General features: G+C 39.7%; 1 protein-coding gene and 1 long non-coding RNA gene across 2 annotated transcripts in view; one reads left to right on the top strand and one right to left on the bottom strand.

Annotated features, from left to right (window-relative positions):
* LOC132404951 (uncharacterized) overlaps positions 1-19544 on the bottom strand; it is a 42554-nt gene extending 23010 nt beyond the window's left edge. The window contains exons 1-2 of the long non-coding RNA XR_009515720.1: positions 19133-19544; positions 7656-7689 (exon numbers count right to left, since the gene is read on the bottom strand). This is a non-coding gene — a long non-coding RNA (uncharacterized LOC132404951). The remainder of the gene's footprint in view (positions 1-7655; positions 7690-19132) is intronic.
* Positions 18540-23389, top strand: part of pdzd2 (PDZ domain containing 2) — a 445568-nt gene continuing 440718 nt past the window's right edge. The window contains exon 1 of the mRNA XM_059989569.1: positions 18540-19020. The gene's annotated coding sequence lies outside the window, so the exon portion shown is untranslated. The remainder of the gene's footprint in view (positions 19021-23389) is intronic.

Raw genomic sequence — 23389 nt, 5'->3', positions numbered from 1 at the left:
GCAGTGGGAAATGAACCTGGATCGCTGGTACAGTAAAGCGTTGGGCAATCCACAGCACTTACAATGCTGACTTTGCTTTCAGTAGATACTACTGTATTATCTAGCATAGAAATGGGATTTAGTAGAATTAGTACATTTTTAGATATTGTATGTTTGTCACAGTACATTCTGAGACATTGATCTGTCACACATTGTTTTATCTGATTTATTTTAATTATTACTGTAATCCTGAAAATTGACTTTCTATAATTACAGATGTCGATCTTAATTTTCGTTGCATCCAATGCTTGTTTTTTTATTTCTATTTCATAACCTGTAATTGCTGTACCAGAAAAGTTATGAAAAATAACTATCTTTGAACCATGCTGTGAATAAATGTAACCTGACAATGCATGTAACAATTTTATATTTTCAGTAACAATGTTACAAATTTATGAGCTATATGTTCTGACAACAACCAGGTAAGATTATATTTAAAAGGACGATAACTCATCAGGAATGAATTGCAGACAACGAAGGCTTTCATCAAAGATTCATTGCTGATTTATTGGTATTATTCTTTGAGAAAGGAAAGTGTAGCATTAACCAAATTCGTGAACCCCCTACCTACAGGAAAGATTTAAATAAGGTTGAAAGAGTACAGAGAAAATTTACAAGAACGTTGCGGGGTCTGGAAGACCTGAAGTGTAAGGAAAGCTAGAATAGGTTAGGACTTTATTCCCGAGAACGTAGAAGATTGAGGGGAGATTTGGTAGAGGTACACAATATTATGAGGGGTCTAGATAGGGTAAATGCAAGAAGGCTTTTTCCACTGAGATTGGGTGGGACAACAACTTGAGATCATGGGTTAAGGGTGAAAGATGAAATGTTTAAGGGGAACATGAGGGGAAACTTCTCTCAGAGGGTCATGAGAGTGCAAAACAAGTGCATGCAAGCTCGATTCCTGCATTTAACAGAAGTTTGGATAAGAACATAAGAAATAGGAGTAGGCCATCTGGCCCGTCAAGCCTGCTCCACCATTCAATAAGATCATGGTTGATCTGACCATGGACTCTTCTCCACCTACCTGCCTTTCCCCATAACCCTTAATTCCCCTACTATGCAAAAATTTATCTAACCTTGTCTTAAATATATTCACTAAGGTATCCTCCACTCCTTCATTGGGCAGAAAATTCCACTGATTCACCACTCTCTGGGAAAAGCAGTTCCTCATCATCTTCGTACTAAATCTACTTCCCCGAACCTTGAGGCTTGTCCCCTAGTTCGAGTCTCACCTACCAGTGGAAACAATATGTTTCTATAAGATCTCCTCTCATTCTTCTGAATTCCAGCGAGTACAATCCCAGGCAACTCAATCTCTCCTTATAGTCAAACCCCTCATTTCTGGAATCAACCTGGTGAACCGCCTCCAAAGCCAGTATATCTGTCCCTCAAGTAAAGAAACCAGAAGGATAGGTAGATGGATGACCTGGGTGGTGGGGGTCCCTGATGATGGATGCTGCTTTGCTGTAATAACATATGGTTGTTACACGTGGTGCATTTGTGCCAGTAGAGATTGTGGAGGAGATACTGTTGCCAATCCAAACTGACTGGGGTCTGCAAGTGAGGAAATAAGGATCCAATTGCACAATGAGGTATTGAAGCTAAGATCTTGAAGCTTATTGATTAGTTTTGAGGGGATGATGGTACTGAATGCTGAGTTGTAATCAAGAAAGAGCATTCTGATTTGTACAACCTTGTACAGATGTTCCAGGGTTGAGTGAAAGGCCAATGAAATGCCATCTGCTATTGACCTATTGTGTCAGTGGACAAATTAGAGTGGATCCAAGTTACTTGTCAGGCAGGAGTTAACTTGTTTCAGCACCAACCTCTCAAAATACTTCATACCTGGTGATGTAAGTGCTACTGGAAGATAGTCATTGAAGCAGAATACCTCATTCTTTTTAGGTACTGGTATAATTGAAGCCTGCTTGAAGTAGGTGGGTACTTCAGACCACTGAAGTAAGAGGTTAAAGATCTCTGTGAATACTCCAGCCAGTTGATCAGCATAGGTCTTTAGTTCTCAGCCAGTTACCCCATCTGGGCCAGATGCTTTCGGTGGGTTCGCTGACTTGAAGGTTTCTCTCACGTGGGGACTGTGGGGATTTGTAATGGCTTCTCCATGCTTTGTCAGTCAAAGCAAGCATAGGAGGCATTGAGCTCATGAAGAAGTCATCTATGTTGCTCAATTTCACTTTGTAAGAGCTGATTGCATTCAAGTCCTGCCACAGCTGTCGAGCATCCTTGATTGATTCAAGCTTAGACTGGAATTGCCACTTTGCCCATGAGATGGCCTTCCAGAGGTCGTACTTGGACCTTTTGTAACTTTCTTGGTCACTTAGCTTGAATGCCACTGCTCTGGCGCTCAGCAGATTGCAGATCTCATGGCTCATCCAGGGCTCCTGGTTGGGGAAGAATCTGAATGATTTTGTGCTCCTTGATATAACTGCATTACGCAGTACACATTTCAGTTGGACATAGCATGACTCAAGAATGAATGGAGGGCACAATTGGATAAGCTCCTAAAAGAGAATGAGCTTCCAGCAAGAGGTGTATCAATAGGTTCCCAAGCCTTCAATTTTAAATGATGCTCAACAAACCTCCTGAAATTCCCTACCTACTTCAGACACAACTCTAACCTCATGACAAGGATAAGGTCTGTTTTTTTGCCATTGGCTGTTAAGGGCATAGTGGACATACATGCATATCCTTTGGGATTATTTCTCTAGAATATTGTTAACTAAGACGTGATAAGATGCTGCATAATGGTTGGGTCTAATGGATAAGTAAATGGAACTGCCAATTTCATGATAGAAAGAATTAAATCCATGCTTTGTAAGGAAGATATTAAATTTCCAGTGCTCCTTGACCTTTGCACAGTGGCCGTTTTTGCTGTCCAACCAATGTGTAAATCATTTCACAAAACTAACCTATCAGGTTTGCATTTGTAACCCAATCAAGATCCTTTCTGAATTTTTCAAGAGCAAAATACATATGTAACTTTGCCGTCTAATGAGCAGGAACCTGGATCATCCTTCAGTTTCCCAAAATCCAGGCATCGACTTTTTAAAAATATCTCTTGCATTCCTGGATCCCTGTGTTTTAGGAGTTTATTCTCAGCCTATTTGTGTGAAGTACAATACTTTTTCCCAGGAGCTCAGAAGGGGAATAGCGTCCCTTTCTACAACTCAGTGGATGTTACTTCCCTCTCAGCTCACATGGAATGTTAGCTCTACTTGCCCAAATGACCTTGAGTGAAGCAGTCTGTTCTCAAGAAGACTAAATAAAAGCAGTTGGAAACAACAATAAAGTTCAATGATAAAGCTGTTGGATCCTTTCTCACATCTCAGAAAATGCCAACAATGTCCATATCTGGAATACAGAGTAAGTATGGGTAGCAGAGACCTTGGCAGCATTTATGCAAAGCCTAGCACACAGCTTTGTTACGCAGACTGTAGAACTTACAGAATGCATAAATGTTAACTGGTTCATTTTATTTTTCAGGTTCAGGTGCTTGCAGTTTCACTCTTAAAGGAACTTTGTTGCATTTGCTGCGAAACCTGGTAAATGTCATTGCTGAGAGTGTCATTAATAAATGAATATTAAACTGCTTGTCTGGTTTGAAAAACGATTGATCAGATTAGTTTAGCTTTCTTCGTCATTTATGTCAAATCAAATCAGCAATGTTTTAGGGGCAATCTATAAGTGTTACCACACTTCCCACGCACACAGCTTACCCTATCCCTAACCATACATCTTTGGAATGTGGGAGGAAACCAGAGCACTCAGAGGGAACCAACGGTAAGCACAGGAAGAACATACAAACTCCTTGCAGACACAGGTGGGAAGTAATTACTTGCACTGCAAAGCACTACATTACTGTCCCGCCCGTTTAATCATATCAGTGTCTTCATAAATGAAGACATAAAGAAAAAAATACTTCTTCAAATGACTATGGATTTCCTTATTCTCAGTTTATTGAGAAATGTCTTTAAGATCTATTAACAAAAATATTAGCAGTTGAACTGAATTGACTTTATTACTTACATCCTTCATACACATGAGGAATAAAAATCTATGTTACATCTCTGTCTAAATGTGTAATCTGCAATTTATAATAAATAGTATGTACAACAGGACAGTCAATATAACATAGAAATACAATTGTATCAGCATGAATTAATCAGTCTGATGGCCTGGTGGAAGAAGCTGTCCTAGAGCCTGTTGGTCCTGGCTTTTATGCTCCACTACCATTTCCCGGATGGTAGCAGCTGGAACAGTTTATGGTTGGGCTTGAACCTCCAATGATCCTTTGGGCCCTTTTATCACACCTGTCTTTGCAAAAGTCCTGAATAATGGGAAGTTCACATCTACAGATGCGCTGGGCTGTCTGCACCACTCTCTGCAGAATCCTGTGATTAAGAGAGATACAGATCCCATACCAGGCAGTGATGCAGCCAGACAGGATGCTCTCAATTGTGCCCCTGTAAAAATTTCTTAGGATTTACGTGTGCATACCAAACTTCTTCAACCATCTGAGGTCAAAGAGGTGCTGTTGTGCCTTTTTCACTACACAGCTTGTATATACAAGCCACGTGAGATGCTCAGTGATGTTTATGCCAAGGAACTTAAAGCTGTTCACCCTTTTAACCACAGATTCATTGAGGTCAATAAGGGTTAACCTGTCTCTATTCCTCCTGTAGTCCACAATCAGCTCCCTTGTTTTTGCAACACTGAGGGGAAGTTGTTTTCTTGGCACCACTGTGTCAGGTTCTTCTCTGTAGGCTGCCTCATTATTATTTGAGATCTGGCCAATCAGTGTAGTATTGCCAGCAAATTTAATTAGCAGCTTGGAGCTGTGGGTGGCAACACAGTCATGAGTATGCAGAGAGTAAAGGACGGGGGCTTAGGACAGAGCCCTGAGGGGCAACTGTGTTGAGGGGCAGAGGTGAGGATGCCCACTCTTATCACCTGCTGGCGATCCTATTTTTGTGATGATACTATTCATTCAATTTTTTGAGATTTAGGTATCTGACAAAGCTTAAAATTATTGTCCAGAGACAATTGACAATAAGAAGTTTGAGTTGCTCCAGTTTCTCTGATGATTGTTTCGACCCAGCGACAATGAAGTATCTGCAATATCATTGTCTCTGGGTGAAAAATGATTCAGAAGTTTGTTCCATTGTGCTTGGTACCCTTGTGGTTTTATGTGAATAATAGATTTGAGAGGTGCTACCAGAGTAACAAATCATAAATACAAAAAATTCTCCAGTTGCTGGAAAACCAAAGCAAAACACACAAAATGCCAAAGGAATTCAGCAAGTCAGGCAGCATCTATGGAAAAATGTTTCAGACTGAGATGTTTCAGGACTGGAAAGGAAGGGGGTAGACACCAAAAAAAGGGCAGAGGGAGGAGGAGAAGGATAGTGGGAAGGTGATCAGTGGGGGAGGAGGAGGAGGATAGCTGGATGGTCGTAGATGAAGCTAGGTGGGTGGGAAAAGTCTGGAGAGAAAGGAATCTGCTATGAGGAGCAATAGCTTATATTCTACCTGGGTAGCCTCCAACCTGGTGGCATGAATATTTTCTCCTTCTGGTAAAATAAAATTCCTTCCTCCCCTCTTCTATTCCCCACTCAGGTCTCTTCCCTCTTCTCACCTACAAATCTCTTCTCCCTGTGTCCCCTCCTCCTTTCCTTTCTCACATGGTTCACTCTCCTCTTCTATCAGCTTTCTTTCTTTCCAGCCCTTTACCTCTCCTACCTATCCAGCTTAACCTCCCACCTTCAAGCTATCCTCCCTCCCCTTCCCCTGCCATTTTATTCTGGTGACTTCTCCCTTCCTTTCTAGTCCAGAAGAAGGCTCTTGGCAAGAAACATCAACTGTTTATTCATTCCATAAATGCTGCCTGACCTACTGAATTCCTTCAGTATTTTGAGTGTGTTGCTATCAGAGTAATCTGCGCTAATGTCTGCAGTACATATTGTAGATCATACACATTGTGGACATCATATGCTGGCAGCGGGTGAGCCACTAAATCAAACAGGTTGCTTTGTCCGGGCGTGGGATTTCTTGAGAGTTGTTGGAGCTACACTTGTCAGGCAAGTGGAGAGTATTCCATCATGCTCTTGATTGAGTCTTGGGACACTGGAAAGGCTATGGTATGTCAGAAGTTGAATCATTCACAGAAATTGGGCTACCTCATCCATGCCAACCATGAGGCCCATCAGCCGTTACCCTGCATTAGGTCTGTATCCTTTTAGACTTTTGCAATCTATACACCTCTCCAAATACTCTTTAAACATTCTAATTGTGTCTGCCTCTACTATCTCCTCTCACAGCTCATTCCAGGATGCAACCATCCTGTGAAAAACTTATCCCTCAGATCTCCTTTAATTTTATCCTTTCTTGCCATAAAACTATGCCCTCTAGTTCTGGACTCCCTACCCTGAGAAAAGATTTTGATTAGCTATACTCCTTCAAATTTCTGTCTCTCAATTTTTTAAACCTTTATAAGATTATCCCTGAGCTTCCGACATTCCCATTAAAATAAACTCAGCTTACCCAATCTCTCCACATAACTACAACCTTCCATTCCAGGCAGTACCTTGATGAATCCCAAAGAGACCAAGGTATCCTACTTATTATACAATATCCAGCCTGCTCTTGAAGCCACAGTATTTGTGTGGCTGGTCCCATGCTGGTTTCTGCTTATGTTGCCTACCCCTGTGGATTGATCCTGAACAACACAGAAATTATACGACTACTACTACAACTGAAGGATATGGGTGAGGTGAAAGGGCTCTCTTACTGGGGCAGCACAGTAGCGCAGAGGCAGCGTAATGCTTTGCAGTGCTAGCAGTCAGGACTCAGCTCCCACTGCTGACTGTAAAGAGTTTGTGTGTTCTTCCCATGAAGATGTGGATTTCCTCCAGGTACTCCAGCTTCCTCCAACATTCCAAGGACATAGAGATTAGTAAGGGTTAGTACAAGTGGCAAATAAAGCTCATCTTTCATGTTTATCTTTATTGGCGATATTCTTTGCCTTGTCATTTTTGTGGAACAAATGTTCTTATTTATTAACTCAATATTGTCTAGGTTATTTAGAGGACTTGTGAAGGGAATTGAGCATTCTGCTATCCTCAGTGATCATCTCCACCTCTGATGTTATGGAACAGAGGTCACTGATAACATCCTAAAGATGGCTCAGCCTGGAACACTTGCTGATATGCTGATGAACACTGTCCTGGGTCTGAGATGATTTATCTCCTACATTCACCACCGTATTCCTTTTTATGAGGAATAACTCTGACCACAGGTATGTTTTTATGTTGGTGTCCATTGACTTCTATTTAACCAGGGTATCTGATGCACAGCTTCACCTAATGCTGCCTTGATCCCAAGTAAATTATTCTCAACTGTCCTCTGGAATTCAGCTCTTTGGCTTCTATTTGGACTGAGTCTGTGACACGGTCTGGAGCAGAAACCTAACCTGAATAACAAAGTTCAAAGTAAATATTATTAAAGTGCATAGTACATATTAATTTTCCTGTGGGCATACTAAATAAATCCATAATAGAATAATAACCATAATAGAATCAATGAAAGACCACACCAACCTGGGCACTCAACCAGCGTGCAAAAGACAACTGTCTGCAAATACAAAAAGAAAGAAATAATAATAATAATAATAATAAATAAGCAATAAATATTGAGAACATGAGATGAAGAGTCTTTGAAAGTGAGTCTATAGGTTGTGGATTATTAGCTGTGAATCATTGAGGTTATTGGTTATTGGTGGGTGGTAGCTTCTGTCACTTCACTGTTGATTAAAGTAATAGCAGTTAAGCAGTAATCAGTTGGTTAGTAGTTTTGTTATCTAATTATTTCTGGGCAATTTCCCACATTGTCAGGTCGTGAGTGTCGTTTCTGTATTGGAGCAATCTAGTGAAAGATGTTGACAATTCTGCAGCTTTGTTCTTCAATGCATGAGCTGGAGTGTAGTCTGGCTTCATAGCCTTTACTGTATCTGGTGCCCACAGCACTGTTTAATGAAGTTTTATTTCCTGCATATTCTGAATATCAGAATCAAGTTTAATGTCTCTGGCATATGTCATAAAATTTGTTGTTTTGCAGCAGCACTACATTGGAGTATATAAAAATTACTATAAATTTCAATAAGAAATATACTTTAAAAATCAAATTAAATAAGTGGTGAAAAAAGTGAGGGGGGAAATACTGAGGTAGTGTACATGGGTTCATTGTCCATTCAGAAATCTGATGGTAGAGGGAAAAAAGCTGTTCCTAAAGCGCAGAGTTGTGTCTTCACATTTGTGTACCTCCTCCTTGATGGTAGCAATGAGAAGAGGGCATGTCCTGGGTGATGAGGGTCCTCAATGAGTAATACATGAAAGTATAGTGTGTGGAATGGGCTGCCGGCAATGGTGGTGGAGGCGGATACAATAGGGTCATTTAAGAGACTTTTAGATAGGTACATGGAGCTTAGTAAAATAGAGGGCTATAGGTATGCCTAGTAATTTCTGCGGTAGGGACATGTTCGGCACAACTCTGTGGGCCGAAGGGCCTGTATTGTGCTGTAGGTTTTCTATGTTTCTATATCTTTGTCATTTTGTTCAAACTTAAATGGCATTATCATATCAGAGGATCTGTCTTGAGACCAGCCTGTAAGTGCCATCACAAAAAAGGACTCTTCTCCCTTAGAAAACTGCATTTATTCAGCAAGTCACCTAAAATTTTGACAAAATTCTATAGATGCACAGTGGAGAGTATCTTAACTGGTTGTATCACAATCTGATATGGAAACACCATAGAGTCATAAAACACTACAGCACAGAAACAGGCCCTTCACCCCATCTAGTCTGTGCCAAACTATTTATTCTGCCTCGTCCCATCGACCTACACCCAGCCCATTGCCCTTCACACCCTTCCCATTCATGTACTTATACAAATTTCTCTTGTATGTTGAAACCAAACTGGCATCCACAACTTCCACTGGCAGCTCGTTCCACACTCTCACCGATGCCCAGAAACAGAAAAGTCTACAGAAAGCGATGGATACAAACCAATTCATCACAGGCAAAGCTTTCCCTACCATTCAGCACATTTACATAGAGCGGTGTCACAAGAAAGCAAAGTTCGAAGTATGTATATATTATACAACCTTGAGATTCGTCTCCTTACGGGCATCCAGGAAACAAAGAACCCCTATAATATGAACACACACACACACACACACACACACACACACACACACCCCCCCCCCCTCCGTGCTGGAGGAACTTAGGTCAAGACCCCTAATCAGTCCTGGCCCAAAACATCGACTGTTTATTCCACTCCGTAGATGCTGGATGACCTGTTGAGTTCCTCCAGCACTTTGTGCATGTTCAAGATTTTCTGCATCTGCAGAATCTCTTGTGTTGTTGTTAGCAATGTAATATGACCTACATATTTAAAAACAGGATGTTGTGAGAAAGTAGGGAGTTATTGACCAGCAACAGTAGTGGGGAAAATGCTGCTTATGGAACAAGATCTAAAACAGCCCTCTTTATGGTTGGTTCCACAAAGCATACTTTCCAGAATAAGCTTCCGCTGGGCAATCCTTACCACTCTGATTTATCCAGCAGATATGAATATTAAGTCTGCTCATTATTATTGCAGTCCCTTTCTTATCAAGCTCCATTATTTTTTGATTTACGCTCTGTCATGTAGATGGTATTAAGTGGCTGAAGGACTATTCCTTTCAGTGAGTTCATTCCCTCTGTACTTATCATTTCTACCCAAAATCAGATAATGATTTCAACCTTCTGAGGGCATAAATTCCCCATCACCTGCCCCGTAGATGGAAGCACTTACTCTGAAATGATGTCTTCAGTCTAGGTTCTCTCATGGGGAATTATCCTCTCAGCATCTGCCTTTACAGACCTCTGCAGTATCCTGTATGTTATAATAAAAACACTTTCCAGTCTTCTAAATTCTGAACACTGTTTGCCCATCATGCTCTCCATTTATTAAACCCTAGCAAACCATCTCAGAACTACCTCCAGTGTGTGTATATCCCTCCTTATATAAAACTGCATGAAGATTCTGGCATTGATTTCACTAATGCCCTGAACAGTTCTGGTAAAACCTCCCTCCTCTTAGACCCTATCCAGTTTGCGATCACGCCAATATTTGAGTTTCCTTCCTAATTACTTGTTGTACTTACAAGCTAACGTTACAGTTCTCTACCCTAGAGAGTTGTGGAGGATGAGTCATGGAATATATTCAGAGCTGAGACATATTTTTGGCCTACAAGGAAGTTAAGGGAATACAATGACAAGTGGAGTTAGGGGCAAAATTGGATCAGCCATGACTTTACTGAGTGAATGAGCTGGCAACCCTTTAGGAGAACATCATACTCAACTCGAGTGACTGCACTACTACTCTCCTTCCACCTGGTTCACGAGGCAGCTCTTAAGGCCTTTGCCTATTTATATAGAGCAAACCTTCAGGGGTAACAACTTATTTTGGATATTACCACAAATTTGGACAATATTGGATAAATTTGGAACAAAATCTAATAGAAAAGTAGAACTAAGGCAAATCAATCTGGAACAGCCAATCTAATATTAACTTTATAAAGAAAGATTAGCTTTATTTGTCACAGTAAAACATGCAGTGAAATATATCATACTGTGTCAACACAGTCTGAGGGTTATGCTGGGGTAGCCCACGTGTTGCCACACTTGCAGTGGCAAAATAGTAAGCCCATAGCTCACTAAACCTAAGCATACATCTTTGGAATGTGAGAGGAAACCAGAGCACCTGGGTGAAACTGGCACAGTCACGGGGAATACATACAAACTCTTTACAGACAGCGGCAGGAATCGAACTCCAAACAGTGATAACTGGTGTTATAAGATGATTATGCCAACTGCTGTGCTACCATAGCACCCTTCGGCCATGGAGTACGTTACTAAGAAAGCAACTAAATTTAAAATAAATGGGCTTAGAAAGCCATGAATTATTTCTGGAGGAGAAGGTGGCTTGATGAAATGAAAGGCAGAATGTAATTTTATATGAGAATGAATCCCCTATATGCATCATAGACACAAGATCAACTGTTTATTCCTTTCCATAGCCTGTTCCTCCAGCATTGTGTGTGTGTTATTGTTGTATATATCATGACCCTCTTGGATCCACCACTATCATTGCATTTCATTAAGAGGTTGTTGGGGTTTGGATTTGGAGAGACATTGTAGTCTACTTTTCTGTTTCCTTGCAGTTAATTGTCCCCATTCATTTTTCATACAACTTTACAACAGATAATAGGTGAAGCAAACATAATGCTCAGTTGACAATTAATGATATATTTATTGTTTGCCTGTTATCCACCAGTATGCTGTTGCTCAGTCCAAAAGTGCTGAATTTAAACATTGTTACTCAGTATTCTAACTTGTTCTTCAAATGCAGTTTCCCTAGTGACACCCTGCAATATTACACAATATTTTAAAAAGCTGACACAGCATTTTTCAGTGTCTTAGTGTAATACATCAGGGAAACAGGCCACTGGTCCCAATTTAGCAAAGGACAAAGTACATTTATTATCAAGGTGTGTATACAGTATATAACTTTGAGAGTCATCTTCTTGCAAGGAACCACAAAACAAAGAAACACAATAGAACCGGTTCAAATAAAAACCCCACAATAACAAGACCATTAAACACCGTTGTGTGAGAAAAAGAACAAATCATGCAAACAATCAAAAGTAAACAAATAATAACAGCAGGGTCCCCAAACGCGAGTCCTCAGCACTGTGCCAACGGCCGCAGGCCACAGCATCAGAGTTTGCTTAGCGCTGAAGTAACCCAATCAAATCACACATGGAGTAAAAAAAAAGGAAGTAAACCAGAGAAAAAAACAAGGAACGTTAACTACAGAGTCCCTCAAGCAATCCACAGCTGTGGTGTGCATTCGGCGCAGAGGTCTGCAGGGAACAACCCGGTGGAGTGGGACTCAAGACTCCTTCACCTTCAACCCGCCAGCGTGGAATGGGCTGCCGGCAACGGTGGTAGAGGCGGATACAATACAGTCTTTTAAGAGGCTTTTAGATAGTTACATGGAGCTTAGTAAAATAGAGGGCTGTGCGTAAGCCTAGTAATTTCTAAGGTAGGGACATGTTTGGCACAACTTTGTGGGCCAAAGGGCCTGTATTGTGCTGTAGGTTTTCTATGTTTCTATGTTTCTTTTATATCTTTCGCCTCTCACTTTAAACCTATGCCAACTAGTTTTTAGTTCATCTTTTCTGGGAGAAAGGGAACATATATTCACCCTGTCTTCTGATTTTACCTTCTTTCAGGTCACCCTTCAATCTCCAACATTCTGAGGAATGAAGTCTTAGCCTGCCCAACCTCTCCCCATGACTCTCTTGAGTACTGACTGCAGATGGATATACAGTGGAATTTTATAAGACCTTTATTGAAATGCTTACATCATATCTTTGTCAAACCTTCACTGATTCTATATCCTCTGGAAATCTTCCAAAGACTTTTTATGAGGCATCAATTTCATTGATTCCTAAAAATGGAAAAGATCTATCTGAATGTGGCTTCCATAGACTAATTTCCTTAGCGAATATGGAATTCTCTCTAAAAATTCTCTCTAAGATTTTAGCCAATAGACTTAAGAATATTTTGCCTACTGTTTTCTCAAATGATCAAACTGGATTTATTAAAAATAGGTATTCACATTTTAATATTCGAAGATTGTTAAATATTATTTATTCTCCCTCAGTCAAAGAATCTGAATGTATTATTTCTCTTGATGCAGAGAAAGCTTTTAACAGGGTGGAATGGCCTTATTTGTTTCAGGTTTTGGAGAGGTTTAATTTTGGTCCGGGATTTATTTCCTGGATCAAACTGATTTATCAAGCCCTGATGGCTGCGGTTATAAATAACAATCAAGAATCTCCTTATTCTGGATTATATAGAGGAACTCGTTAGGATTGCCCTCTTAGCCCTTTATTATTCAATTTGGTTTTAGAACCACTTGCTATTGCTCTTAGGGATTCTAACTCTGTTCAGGGTATTAAGAGAGGGAATAAATTACATAAGGTTTCGTTATACACAGGTGAATTATTAGTTTACATTTCAGACCTAGGAGTCACTCCCTCTACGATATCCATATTTACTGAATTTAGTATTTTCTCTGGATATAAATTAAAATTACACAGAAGTGAATTATGTCCTATTGATAATTATTATGATTATTATGATCAAATACCTTTTAATATTGCTAAAAATTATTTTACCTATCTTGGTATTAAAATTCCTAAAATTTTAAAGATTTATATAAGTATAATTTTCTTCCTCTAATTGAATATACAAAACAATCGCTTTCCAAATAGTCACCTATGATGATGTCGTTAATTGGTCGAATAAATGCTATAAAAATGGTAATTTTACCAAAATTTCTATATACATTTCACCTGTTCCATCCTTTGTCCCGAAAACGTTCTTTGATAGAATAGGTTCTATCTATTATGAATAATAAGAGCTCTAGACTGAGTAAACTTTTATTGCAAAAATTTAAAAAAAGGTGGAGGATTGGTATTACCAAACTTTAGATTTTATTATTGGGCAATTAATATTCGTTATGTCACTTTTTGGATTTACGGTATAGATAAACAGGACTGTCCTTCATGGTTGGACTTGGAGGAGAGCTCGGTTGGGGGTTTTTCTTTGGCTTCTTTATGGGGAGCTCCTCTTCCCTTTTTGTTTTCAAGGATTGGTAGACAAGATCTTAGTCCCATTGTTAGACATACATTAAAAATTTGGTTTCAGTTTCACAGATTTTTTGACTTAAATAACTTGGTTCTCTCTAGTAATACCCATCTTAACTATTTTCTTAAACCATCAATTCTCAATAAGGCCTTTTTAACATGGGAAACTAAGGGAATAAAAACTTTTTTAGATTTGTTTTCAGAGAATTGTTTAATGTCTTTTTCATAGCTAGTGGATAAATATGCTATATCTTACGCACAATTTTTTAGATATTTACAAGTTAAGAATTTCCTACGCGATTTGTTACCAAATTATCCAATTGCTCATTTACCAAATATGATAGATGCTATTTTTCAGCTTAAACCATTTCAAAAAGGATTGGTAGCCATTATATATAAACGGCTCATGAAATTACGAATGATGTCTAATGGTAAGGTTAAATGTGCTTGGGAATTGGAACTTCAGGAGTCACTTTCAGATGATCAATGGAATAAAATTTATCATTTAGTTAACAATTCATCTATCTGTACTCGTCACTCCTTGATTCAGTTCAAGGTAGTGCACAGGGCGCATATGTCAAAAGATAAACTAGCGCATATTTTTTTCTAATATAAATCCCACCTGTGATAGATGTAACGCTGAGGTGGCTACCTTAACTCATATGTTTTGGTCTTGTATAAAGTTAAATAATTTTTGGAGAGATGTTTTTAGAACATTATCAAAAGTCATAGGTTTGGACCTACAACCTAATTCACTTACGACAATCTTTGGGATCACTCCGAAGGAAGCAGGAAATGGTCCTGCTCAATGTATGATAGCTTTTTCAACTTTATTGGCTAGGAGAGCTATTTTGTTGTATTGGAAAGATCCTAATCCATCTACTTTTTTTTTTGCCTCCCCTCCATTATGTTGTGTTTAAGCTTGGAGAAAATTAGAAGTCGGACGTTTGATACATCTTTTAAATTTGAGCAAACTTGGTGACCTTATATTCAATAATCTCATATGATTTAAATTTTTCTTCACTCTTTTAGGTAATCTTTTTTTTCTTCCAGAAGGATTTTTCCCTTTTTTTCTGTAATTATATCCACACATGGACTGCTCAGTTTTCTTTTTTTTTGTTTTCGGTTAGTTTAGTGGGGTTCTTTTTTCTTCTCAATAATAGAAATTTTGAGTCTTTTATGAATTGTTAAGAGGACTTGTGGTTCCTTTTATATATTAGCTCAATATTATACTATACACAATTTTGACAGTGTATATTCCTTTCTTTGCTTGTACTTTTATTGAAATATGAATTTGATATATCTTCTCCTCTGATTTGTATTTATCCTTACTTTTTTAAATCAATAAAAAAAGATTGAAAATAAAATGAATGGAATGGGCTGCCGGCAACGGTGGTAGAGGCGGATACAATACAGTCTTTTAAGAGGCTTTTAGATAGGTACATGGAGCTTAGTAAAATAGAGGGCTGTGCGTAAGCCTAGTAATTCCTAAGGTAGGGACATGTTCGGCACAAATTTGTGGGCCAAAGGGCCTGTATTGTGCTGTCAGTTTTCTATGTTTCTATGCTTCTTTTATATCTTTTGCCTCTCACTTTAAACCTATGCCAACTAGTTTTTTAGTTCACCTTTTCTGGGAGAAAGGGAACATATATTTACCCTGTCTTCTGATTTTACCTTCTTTCAGGTCACCCTTCAATCTCCAACATTCTGAGGAATGAAGCCTTAGCCTGCCCAGCCTCTCCCCAGTACTCTCTTAAGTACTGGCTACGTATTCTCTGCAATCTTTCCAATTGAACAATGTCTTTCCTGCAACAGGGTGAATAAAACTGTACTCAATACTCCAAGTGAGGTCCCAACAACATCTTGCATGGCTGCAATATTACCTCCCAACTCTTATGCTCAGATCCCAGATTGATGAAGGCCAGCATACCTAATGCCTTCTATGCCGCCCTGTCCACATGTGGACAACACCTTCCAGAGCACCAGCAGTTCAGAAGAATGCCTTCTTCTTACTTTACTTTGAAGCAATTGGCCTCAGGGACTTTAAGATTTATGATGGAAATTTAAGTACCAGGGAACAAAAGTTAATAATTAGCAAAATAGGACTAAGACCTGTAATAGCTTGTGGAATAAATTACTTAAGAAAAGCAATTAAAATTGACATTAATGGGCTTTGAAAACCATAAGTTGTTTCTAGGGGAGAAATAGCTGGAACATGATGAGATGAATGGTAGATTGTAATGATATGTGATAATGAATAATAGTGAAGGAATTGTATTGAGATTAATGATCTTACTATTCATATAGAAATTATTGTTATTATATAATGCATATGAAAAGTTGTCAACCAAGTTTGAACAAATGTAAATTCTTGTAGTATTAGACAATAAAGTTAACCTTTAGTTAGATATTTCGCCAGAATAAATTATATACATATCAATGTCTTCCAAGTTATAACCCTTTCAATTAAGTAGATAGTTCTGGTCTTATAATTTTAGCAAACTTAAAAGTTTTCTATAACCAACTTAACAAGTAACATAAACATTCAGCAACTGGAGAGAAAAAGATAACTTTTCAAGAGCAGACACTTAAAAATACGTGTAGGTGTTCCAAAGGAATTACATACAGCAACAACAATGTGAATTTATTTTGACAAACAATTGATAACTTGGCACTGGCTGGTAATTGTGCCTGGTGTTGAAAATTGGTTTAAAGAATCAAAGCTTTACAAATCTAGGAAAGCACCCTAGAATACTTACCTGTGTTGGATGTATTTATTTTATGAAGGTTCAGCCTTTCCATATTCTCATGATGTGAGCTTGAAGAAGACATGAAAATTGGCAGAGTTGTGGAAGAGCTACAGGACACAGATCAATTGTAAGTTATGGGCAGAGAAATGGTAGATGCAAGTCCATCGGGGAGCCTAGAGGCCCAAAGCCTGTAAATATACAAGTCCTTCAAGGCTGGAGTTTCAGAGGTGGCCTGTCCTGGTGTTGGAGGACTATCTGTGTCTGTGACTGGGTGGATGGGTAGGAGGGAAATGGTGAGTTTTGCTGTTGTTGTTTTGTTGCTATTCTGCTGAACATTGTGGGTATGCTGTGCAGTTAGCACTGCAATGTCTGATGACACCTGTGGGGCTGCCCTGGCTCATCCTTAGGTCGCGTTGGTTGTTAACGCAAATGGCACAGTTCACTATCTGTTTTGATGTACGCATGATAAAGAAATTAATCTGAATCTGAATCCAGACAAGAATGAGGTGTTATATTTTGAGAAGAGGAAAGTATATAGTAAATGGCAGAATCATTGACATACAGAGAGATTCTGGGGTGGAAATTCATAGATTCCAGAAATTGGCAACACAAGTCGATAGGTTGGTTAACATTACATGTGGTATATCACCTTCCAGTTAGCCTCCTTTCCCTCCCCTCACCATTTTATTCTGGCATCCTCCCCTTTCCTTTCCAATCCTGAAGAAGGGTCTTGGCCTGAAACATCGCCTATTTATTCATTTCCATGGATGCTGCCCGACCTGCAGAGTTCCTCCAGCATTTTATGTGTGTTGCATATGGTATACTTACCTTTATTGGTTAGAGCTCTGAGTATAAAAGTTGGGAAGTCATAAAGGTTTGCATAAAGGTTTGGTTTGACCACTTCTGGAGTTTTGAGTTCAATTCTGGTTGCTGCATTGCAGGAATGTTTGGAGAAGGTGTATTAGAGGTTCACTAGGACAGTTCCTGTATTAGCGAGGATTAGCTATAAGGCTGGACAAACTTGCATTGCTTTTTGTGTAATGTCAGTAGATTGGAGATGACAAGACAGAAGTTTTTTAAAATTATGAGAGGTATAGATAGGGCAGATGGTCAGCCCTTTTTCCTGGGTGTATATATCAAATACTGGAGGGCATAGATTTAGGGTGAGAGGGGAAAGTTTAAAGGAGATTTGTGAGGGCTAGGTTTTTTTACCCTGACAGGTAGGTGCCTGGAATGTATAGCTAGGGAAGGTGGTGGAAGCAGATGCAATTGCAACATTTAAGAGGCATTTAGGCTCATGAACAGGCGGAGTGTAGATTATGTGCAGACAGATGGTAATTGTTTAAATTGTCATCAGACCTTAGGACTGAAGGTTCTGTTCCTGTGCTACACTATCTTATGTTTGATATCATTCATGTCACCAGTACTAACCTGTTAAAAATACATTTGTATTAGTATATAGATTGGCCATTCTTTCAGCAATTTGCCGAATATTCCAAGGATATCAACAGGACTTTTTGCTTCTTATATCTGAGATCCTTGCGGGACTTACTTTGCCTGCAACTGGCTCTTTGATAATAAATACGTTGAAAACAGTTAAGCTTATATACTGTACATCGAAAAATTGTTACACAAATTTTTTAAATGTGTTTTCCATCCAGTGCTGAAACTGAAGCCCCATTGACAATGGGAAATAAAGAATGGATTTAAAAACCAACACAGCATGTTGTTCCTATTATATTTTTGTTGTTTACTCATTGAGGGTTACAATTCCGTCGATTTAGTCACTGTTCCACCGTGGGCCTCCCCAAAGCATTAACTACAGCTGTTTAAAAACAGTAGTTTCGATTGTTAGCAATCGCCACAGATAACGCCAAAATTATTCAAATGCGTTCCTTTTCTAATTTAGTATTTAGATATTACTTATTTACATTACTAAATTACTTATCTAATTTAGCTATGTGCTATAAAATGAATGGGGTGTCCATAACAAGTTGTTCAATCAGAAACCTTTCCCGGAGAGAAGGGAGTAACCGCGGTGAAATATCGGAGTCTCACACCGGGGCAGTCGGAGCGGCTCACTGGGTACGGCGCGTTGTCAATCAAGGCCAATTCCTGCGCGCCTCCTCCTCTCCGTAACAGGTTTTCTGGAGTCTGTGGGCAAAGGGCGGGACCGGGCGACTTGAACGCGGGCAGAAGCAGGGCAGCACCGGCGATCAGCGTGTTTCTCTGCGAGGGAGGGTCGCGAAGAACATCTGCTCGCGTACTGAGCTGCAAGTTCAGAGGGCTGGTTCCGTCTTCCACTCACTTCTGCGCGCCCCACGGCTGCCGATTGGGGTGGAAGTGAGTCAAGCGGTGTGCAAATGTGGGTGGCATAGGGAAAACGAAAACAAATACATAAAAGGAAAAAAATTGGACCCCAGTAACTGGAAGGAGAACGGAGTAAAACTTGAGGTAAGTGATTCTTTCACGCATTTTTACATGTGTTGCGGTTGTTGATGAGCGGGTGTTATGTTCCTTATCCAGGAGCACAAAAGTTTGGAACTGGTATTATGAGTATGCTTACCTTACACAGAATGATAGTGGAGCTTTGGACTTCTGATTATTCGTGGGTTGCGGCCATGGCTGGTATTGGCCGGTATTTATCCACCATCCTTAATTTACCTAGTCTGAGTGAGGAAAGAGCAATTTCATCAGTGGGTCTGAAGTGACTAACAGGTCAGGATAAAGATTCCCTCTTCCGCAAGTCTTCGGCGAACCAGATGTGTTTTTTTTGCGTGGCGGTATGCTAGTTTCCTGGATAATGTCACTAAACTATTTAAATGCCAGATTCCCTGAGAGTCGGTGACACGCTATGTGGGTAAACCTAAATGAGTTCTGTACCCCAGTGCACTGCTTGAGAGTGGCAAAAGGTGATTTAAATTTTGGTTGGATGCTACAGCGTTGCGCAGCGGCGGGGCTGGTGGAACTGCAGGGCTACTGGCACCTGGGTGTAGTCCTCAGAGCCTGTGCGATGTGAACCGTGTACGTGGGTTTCCTCCCACATCCCAAAGATTTGTAGGCTAAGAAGTGTGTGTGCAGTGTAAATTAATCCTAATATATGCTGCAGGTAGTCAATAGAAACAAAGGAGATTGATGGGTATATAGGTTATTATAGGATCAGAGTAAATTATGTGGACAGTGGGCTGAAGGATTTGTTTCTGCGTTGTCTGTCTTTAACTTGCCCTTACATAAGAACATAAGAAATAGGAGCAGGAGTAGGCCATTCGGCCCATCGAACCTGCCCCGCTATTCAATAAGATCATGGCTGATCTGTCCGTAAACTCAGCTTCATTTACCTGCCTTTTCCCCATAATCCTTAATTCCCTTACTATGTAAAAAACCTATCTAACTGTTTCTTAAATATATTTAGCAAAGAAGTCTCAACTACTTCCCTGGGCAGAGAATTCCACGGATTCATCATTCTCTGGGAAAAACAGTTTCTCCTCATCTCTGTCCTAAATCTCCTCCCCTGAATCTTGAGGCAATGTCCCCTGGTTCTTGTCTCACCTACCAACGGAAACAACTTCCCTACTTCTATCTTTCCCTTTCAAAATGTTGTATGTTTCTAGGAGATCCCCTCTCATTCTTCTGAATTCCAGAGACTATAGTCCCAGGCGACTCAATCTCTCCTCGTAGGTTAACCCCTTCATCCCTGGAATCAACTTGTTGAACCTCCTCTGAACTGCCTCCAAAGCCAGTATATCCTTCCTCAAGTATGGAGACCAGAACAGCACACAATACTCCAGGTGCAGCCTCACCAGTACCCTGTATAGTTGCAGCATGACCTCCCTGCTCTTGAATTCAATCCCTCTAGCAATGAAGGCCAACATCCTGTTTGCCTTCTTAATAACCTGTTGTAACTGCAAGCCAACTTTTTGCAAGTCACGAACAAGCACTCCCAAGTCCCTCTGCACAACAGCATGCTGCAATCTTTCACCATTTAAATAATAATCTGCTCTTCTATTATTCCTTCTAAAGTGGATGATCTCGCATTTACCAACATTGTATTCTATCTGCCAGACCTTGAACCACTCACTTAACCTATCTATATCCCTCTGCAGACGCTCCACATCCTCTTTAAGGTAATAGAACATATTAAGGTCCTTCAGTGGAATATTATGAGGCAGAAGCTTATATAAAGCAACACACACAAAACACTGGAGGAATTCAGCAGGTCAGTGAGCATCTACAGAGAGGAATAAAGAGTTGATGTTTCTGGCCGATCAGGTCCCTATGAACGGTCTTGACTAACTGTTTATTCCTGAGCTCCCCCAGCATTTTGTGTGTGTTCCTCTGCATTTACAGAATCTCATGATTACAGTATATAAATTAAGAGTCGTAATTAAAAGATGTGAACACAAGATGCCTCAGTTAATATGGTGAAAGTTAAGGGGTACCTTAAAAGAAGAGAACGGGAAGTGTAGAAATTCAGTGAGAAAAGAATTGGGATTTAAGCTGAGCTTGTTCGCGGAGGAGCAGGAATGCCATCAGGCCAGAACCAGAAACACACAGAAGGCTGGTTCAGAGCATTTCTTGCACTTTGAGCTCTTGATAGCTCTTACTCTGGTTAGCACTACTAAATCCCCATTTCTGTGAGAAGGTATAGGAGCTTAAAATTCCAGACTTATGAATAGCTTCTTCTCCACTGATAGCTGGTATTGGAACAAATCTTCTCTTCTGCTTTCCCTTCCCAATGCTGTTGCCACATTCTGGTATTTTTAACTCAAATCTCTGTTATTTCACTATTGTCACTTCACCATTTGTTGTGACACTGCCTCAGATTTCACTGCAATCTTTGCACCATTCTGCTGTTTTATGTTTGCCCTTGTATTTATTATGACCATGTTTACTCTGTGAGTTTCATGCAAACAACAAATTCCTTTGCACCCCGGTGTATGTGACAAAAAGTATTCTAATCTATATATGATGAAATATAGAATGATTCAGCACAGAAACAGGCCCTTTGGCCTGCAATCTCTGTACTGACCATGAAGTCAATCCAAACTAATTGGTCCATGTATGGTCTGCACCAATGTACAGGATCTGAAAAAGCACAGAGGGTTGTAAACTCAACTAGCTCTATCATGAATTCTAGTCTCCCCCACCACATCGAGGAAACGTAGTAAGTCACCAAAGGTTCTCGCAAATTTCTACATTGGTACTGTGGTTGCATCACAACCTGGTATGGATGAGGTGACTCCACAGGATCGGAAAAAGCTGCAGAGAGTTGCCAGCCTTGTCATGAACACTAGCTTCCCCAAATTCGGGGACATCTTCAAAGGACAATGTGTCAAGAATGTGGCATCTATTGTTAAGGACCCTCACCAGCCAGGACATGCCATCTTCTCATTACTACAGAGGCACAGAAGCCTAAAGACACACACTCAATGCTTTAGGAACAACTTCTTTCCCTCCATCATCATTTCTGAATGGTCTATAAACACCATCTCTATTTTACACTCTCTGTCATGACTTATTTTTAATGTATTGTTTGTAACTTAGTGTTTTTATGCATTGCAGTGTACTGCTGCTGCAAGTCAAATGTTATGACATATGCCAATGGTGATAATAAACCTGTCTCTGATTCTGTATCCTTTTCTACTTGTATTAATGAGCACGATGAGGTAAATGGCATACTGTACAACTTTGCTGTTTATCAATGAGGGTTTCACAGTTTTGATTCTCCTATCTTATTGCCAGATATTGCTGTTTCATTCTCCTTTTACTGGTTAAATGATTGCTAGACTGAATGAGGAGTCCTATTTCTAGGTCTTCATCGTGGTAATTGAGTTCAGTGAAACATCACCAGCTCCAAAAGCATAGTATCAGAGAAGCTGCAAGCCTGAAACAGAACATGTGAAAATACAGCGCAGAACTAGTAGAATCCGTGGAGGGAGCATAGAGTTAATACTTCAATTAACAACTCTTCATCAGGGCCCAACTCTTTTCACAGATGTGGCCTAACCAAATGAATATTTTCAGTATTTTTTTTCCTTTTCTATTAAACAATTACAGGCCTTTATGATGGTAGGAGTTCATAACAACATTTTTTTTTACTTTGACAACTAAATTAAATAAATCTGTGTCCCGACAGTCTGTGTAATTTATCAAAGCTTTAAAACTCTTCATTAGTAATTAGTGGTGCTTTGTACTTACTAAATAACAGTCCCTACAAAGAAATGTATGGTGTTATTGTGGCTGCTTCTCTAAAGAGGCATATATAAAGATGCTAGATGCTGATTTGTAGTTTTCACCATTTTTCAAGTCTTATTTGCAAAACTGATGTCATTTATTTCACAGTTATGTTTCCAGTATTTTTTTCCCAGATATTGCAGTTTCATTCCCTTTTCCTGTTTGGAAAATTAATTTGTGAGACCTGAAACATATTGTATCTAGAGCTTGGTGCAGCCTCCGCATAGCATCCACGCTAGGATCACCAGACTTAGAACGGCGATTTTCCTGAAGCAGTGAGACTTATCAACACTTCCACTCCACCACACCCCCAGAACCTCAACTTTATCGTTTCCTGTCGGTGGAGCACAGTGTACACACACCTGTCCCTGGCGTCACCTTATGTACATACAATCAATCTATGTATATAAGCTATCTTATGTATTTATATTTATTTTAAATTGTGTTCCTTATCGTTTTAGTTTTTTTTTGCGCCGTATCAGATCCAGAGTAGCAGTCACTGTATTTCATTCTCCTTTACACTTGTGTACTACAGATGACATTAAACAATCTTGCATCCTGAATTTCTACATTGGTCAGACCTGATGCA

Source organism: Hypanus sabinus, chromosome 14 (assembly GCF_030144855.1).
Source record: "Hypanus sabinus isolate sHypSab1 chromosome 14, sHypSab1.hap1, whole genome shotgun sequence".
In the NCBI taxonomy this organism is placed as follows: Eukaryota; Metazoa; Chordata; class Chondrichthyes; order Myliobatiformes; family Dasyatidae; genus Hypanus; species Hypanus sabinus.
Note: the sequence above shows the minus strand (reverse complement) of the source record. Positions and strands in the feature narration are given on the sequence as shown.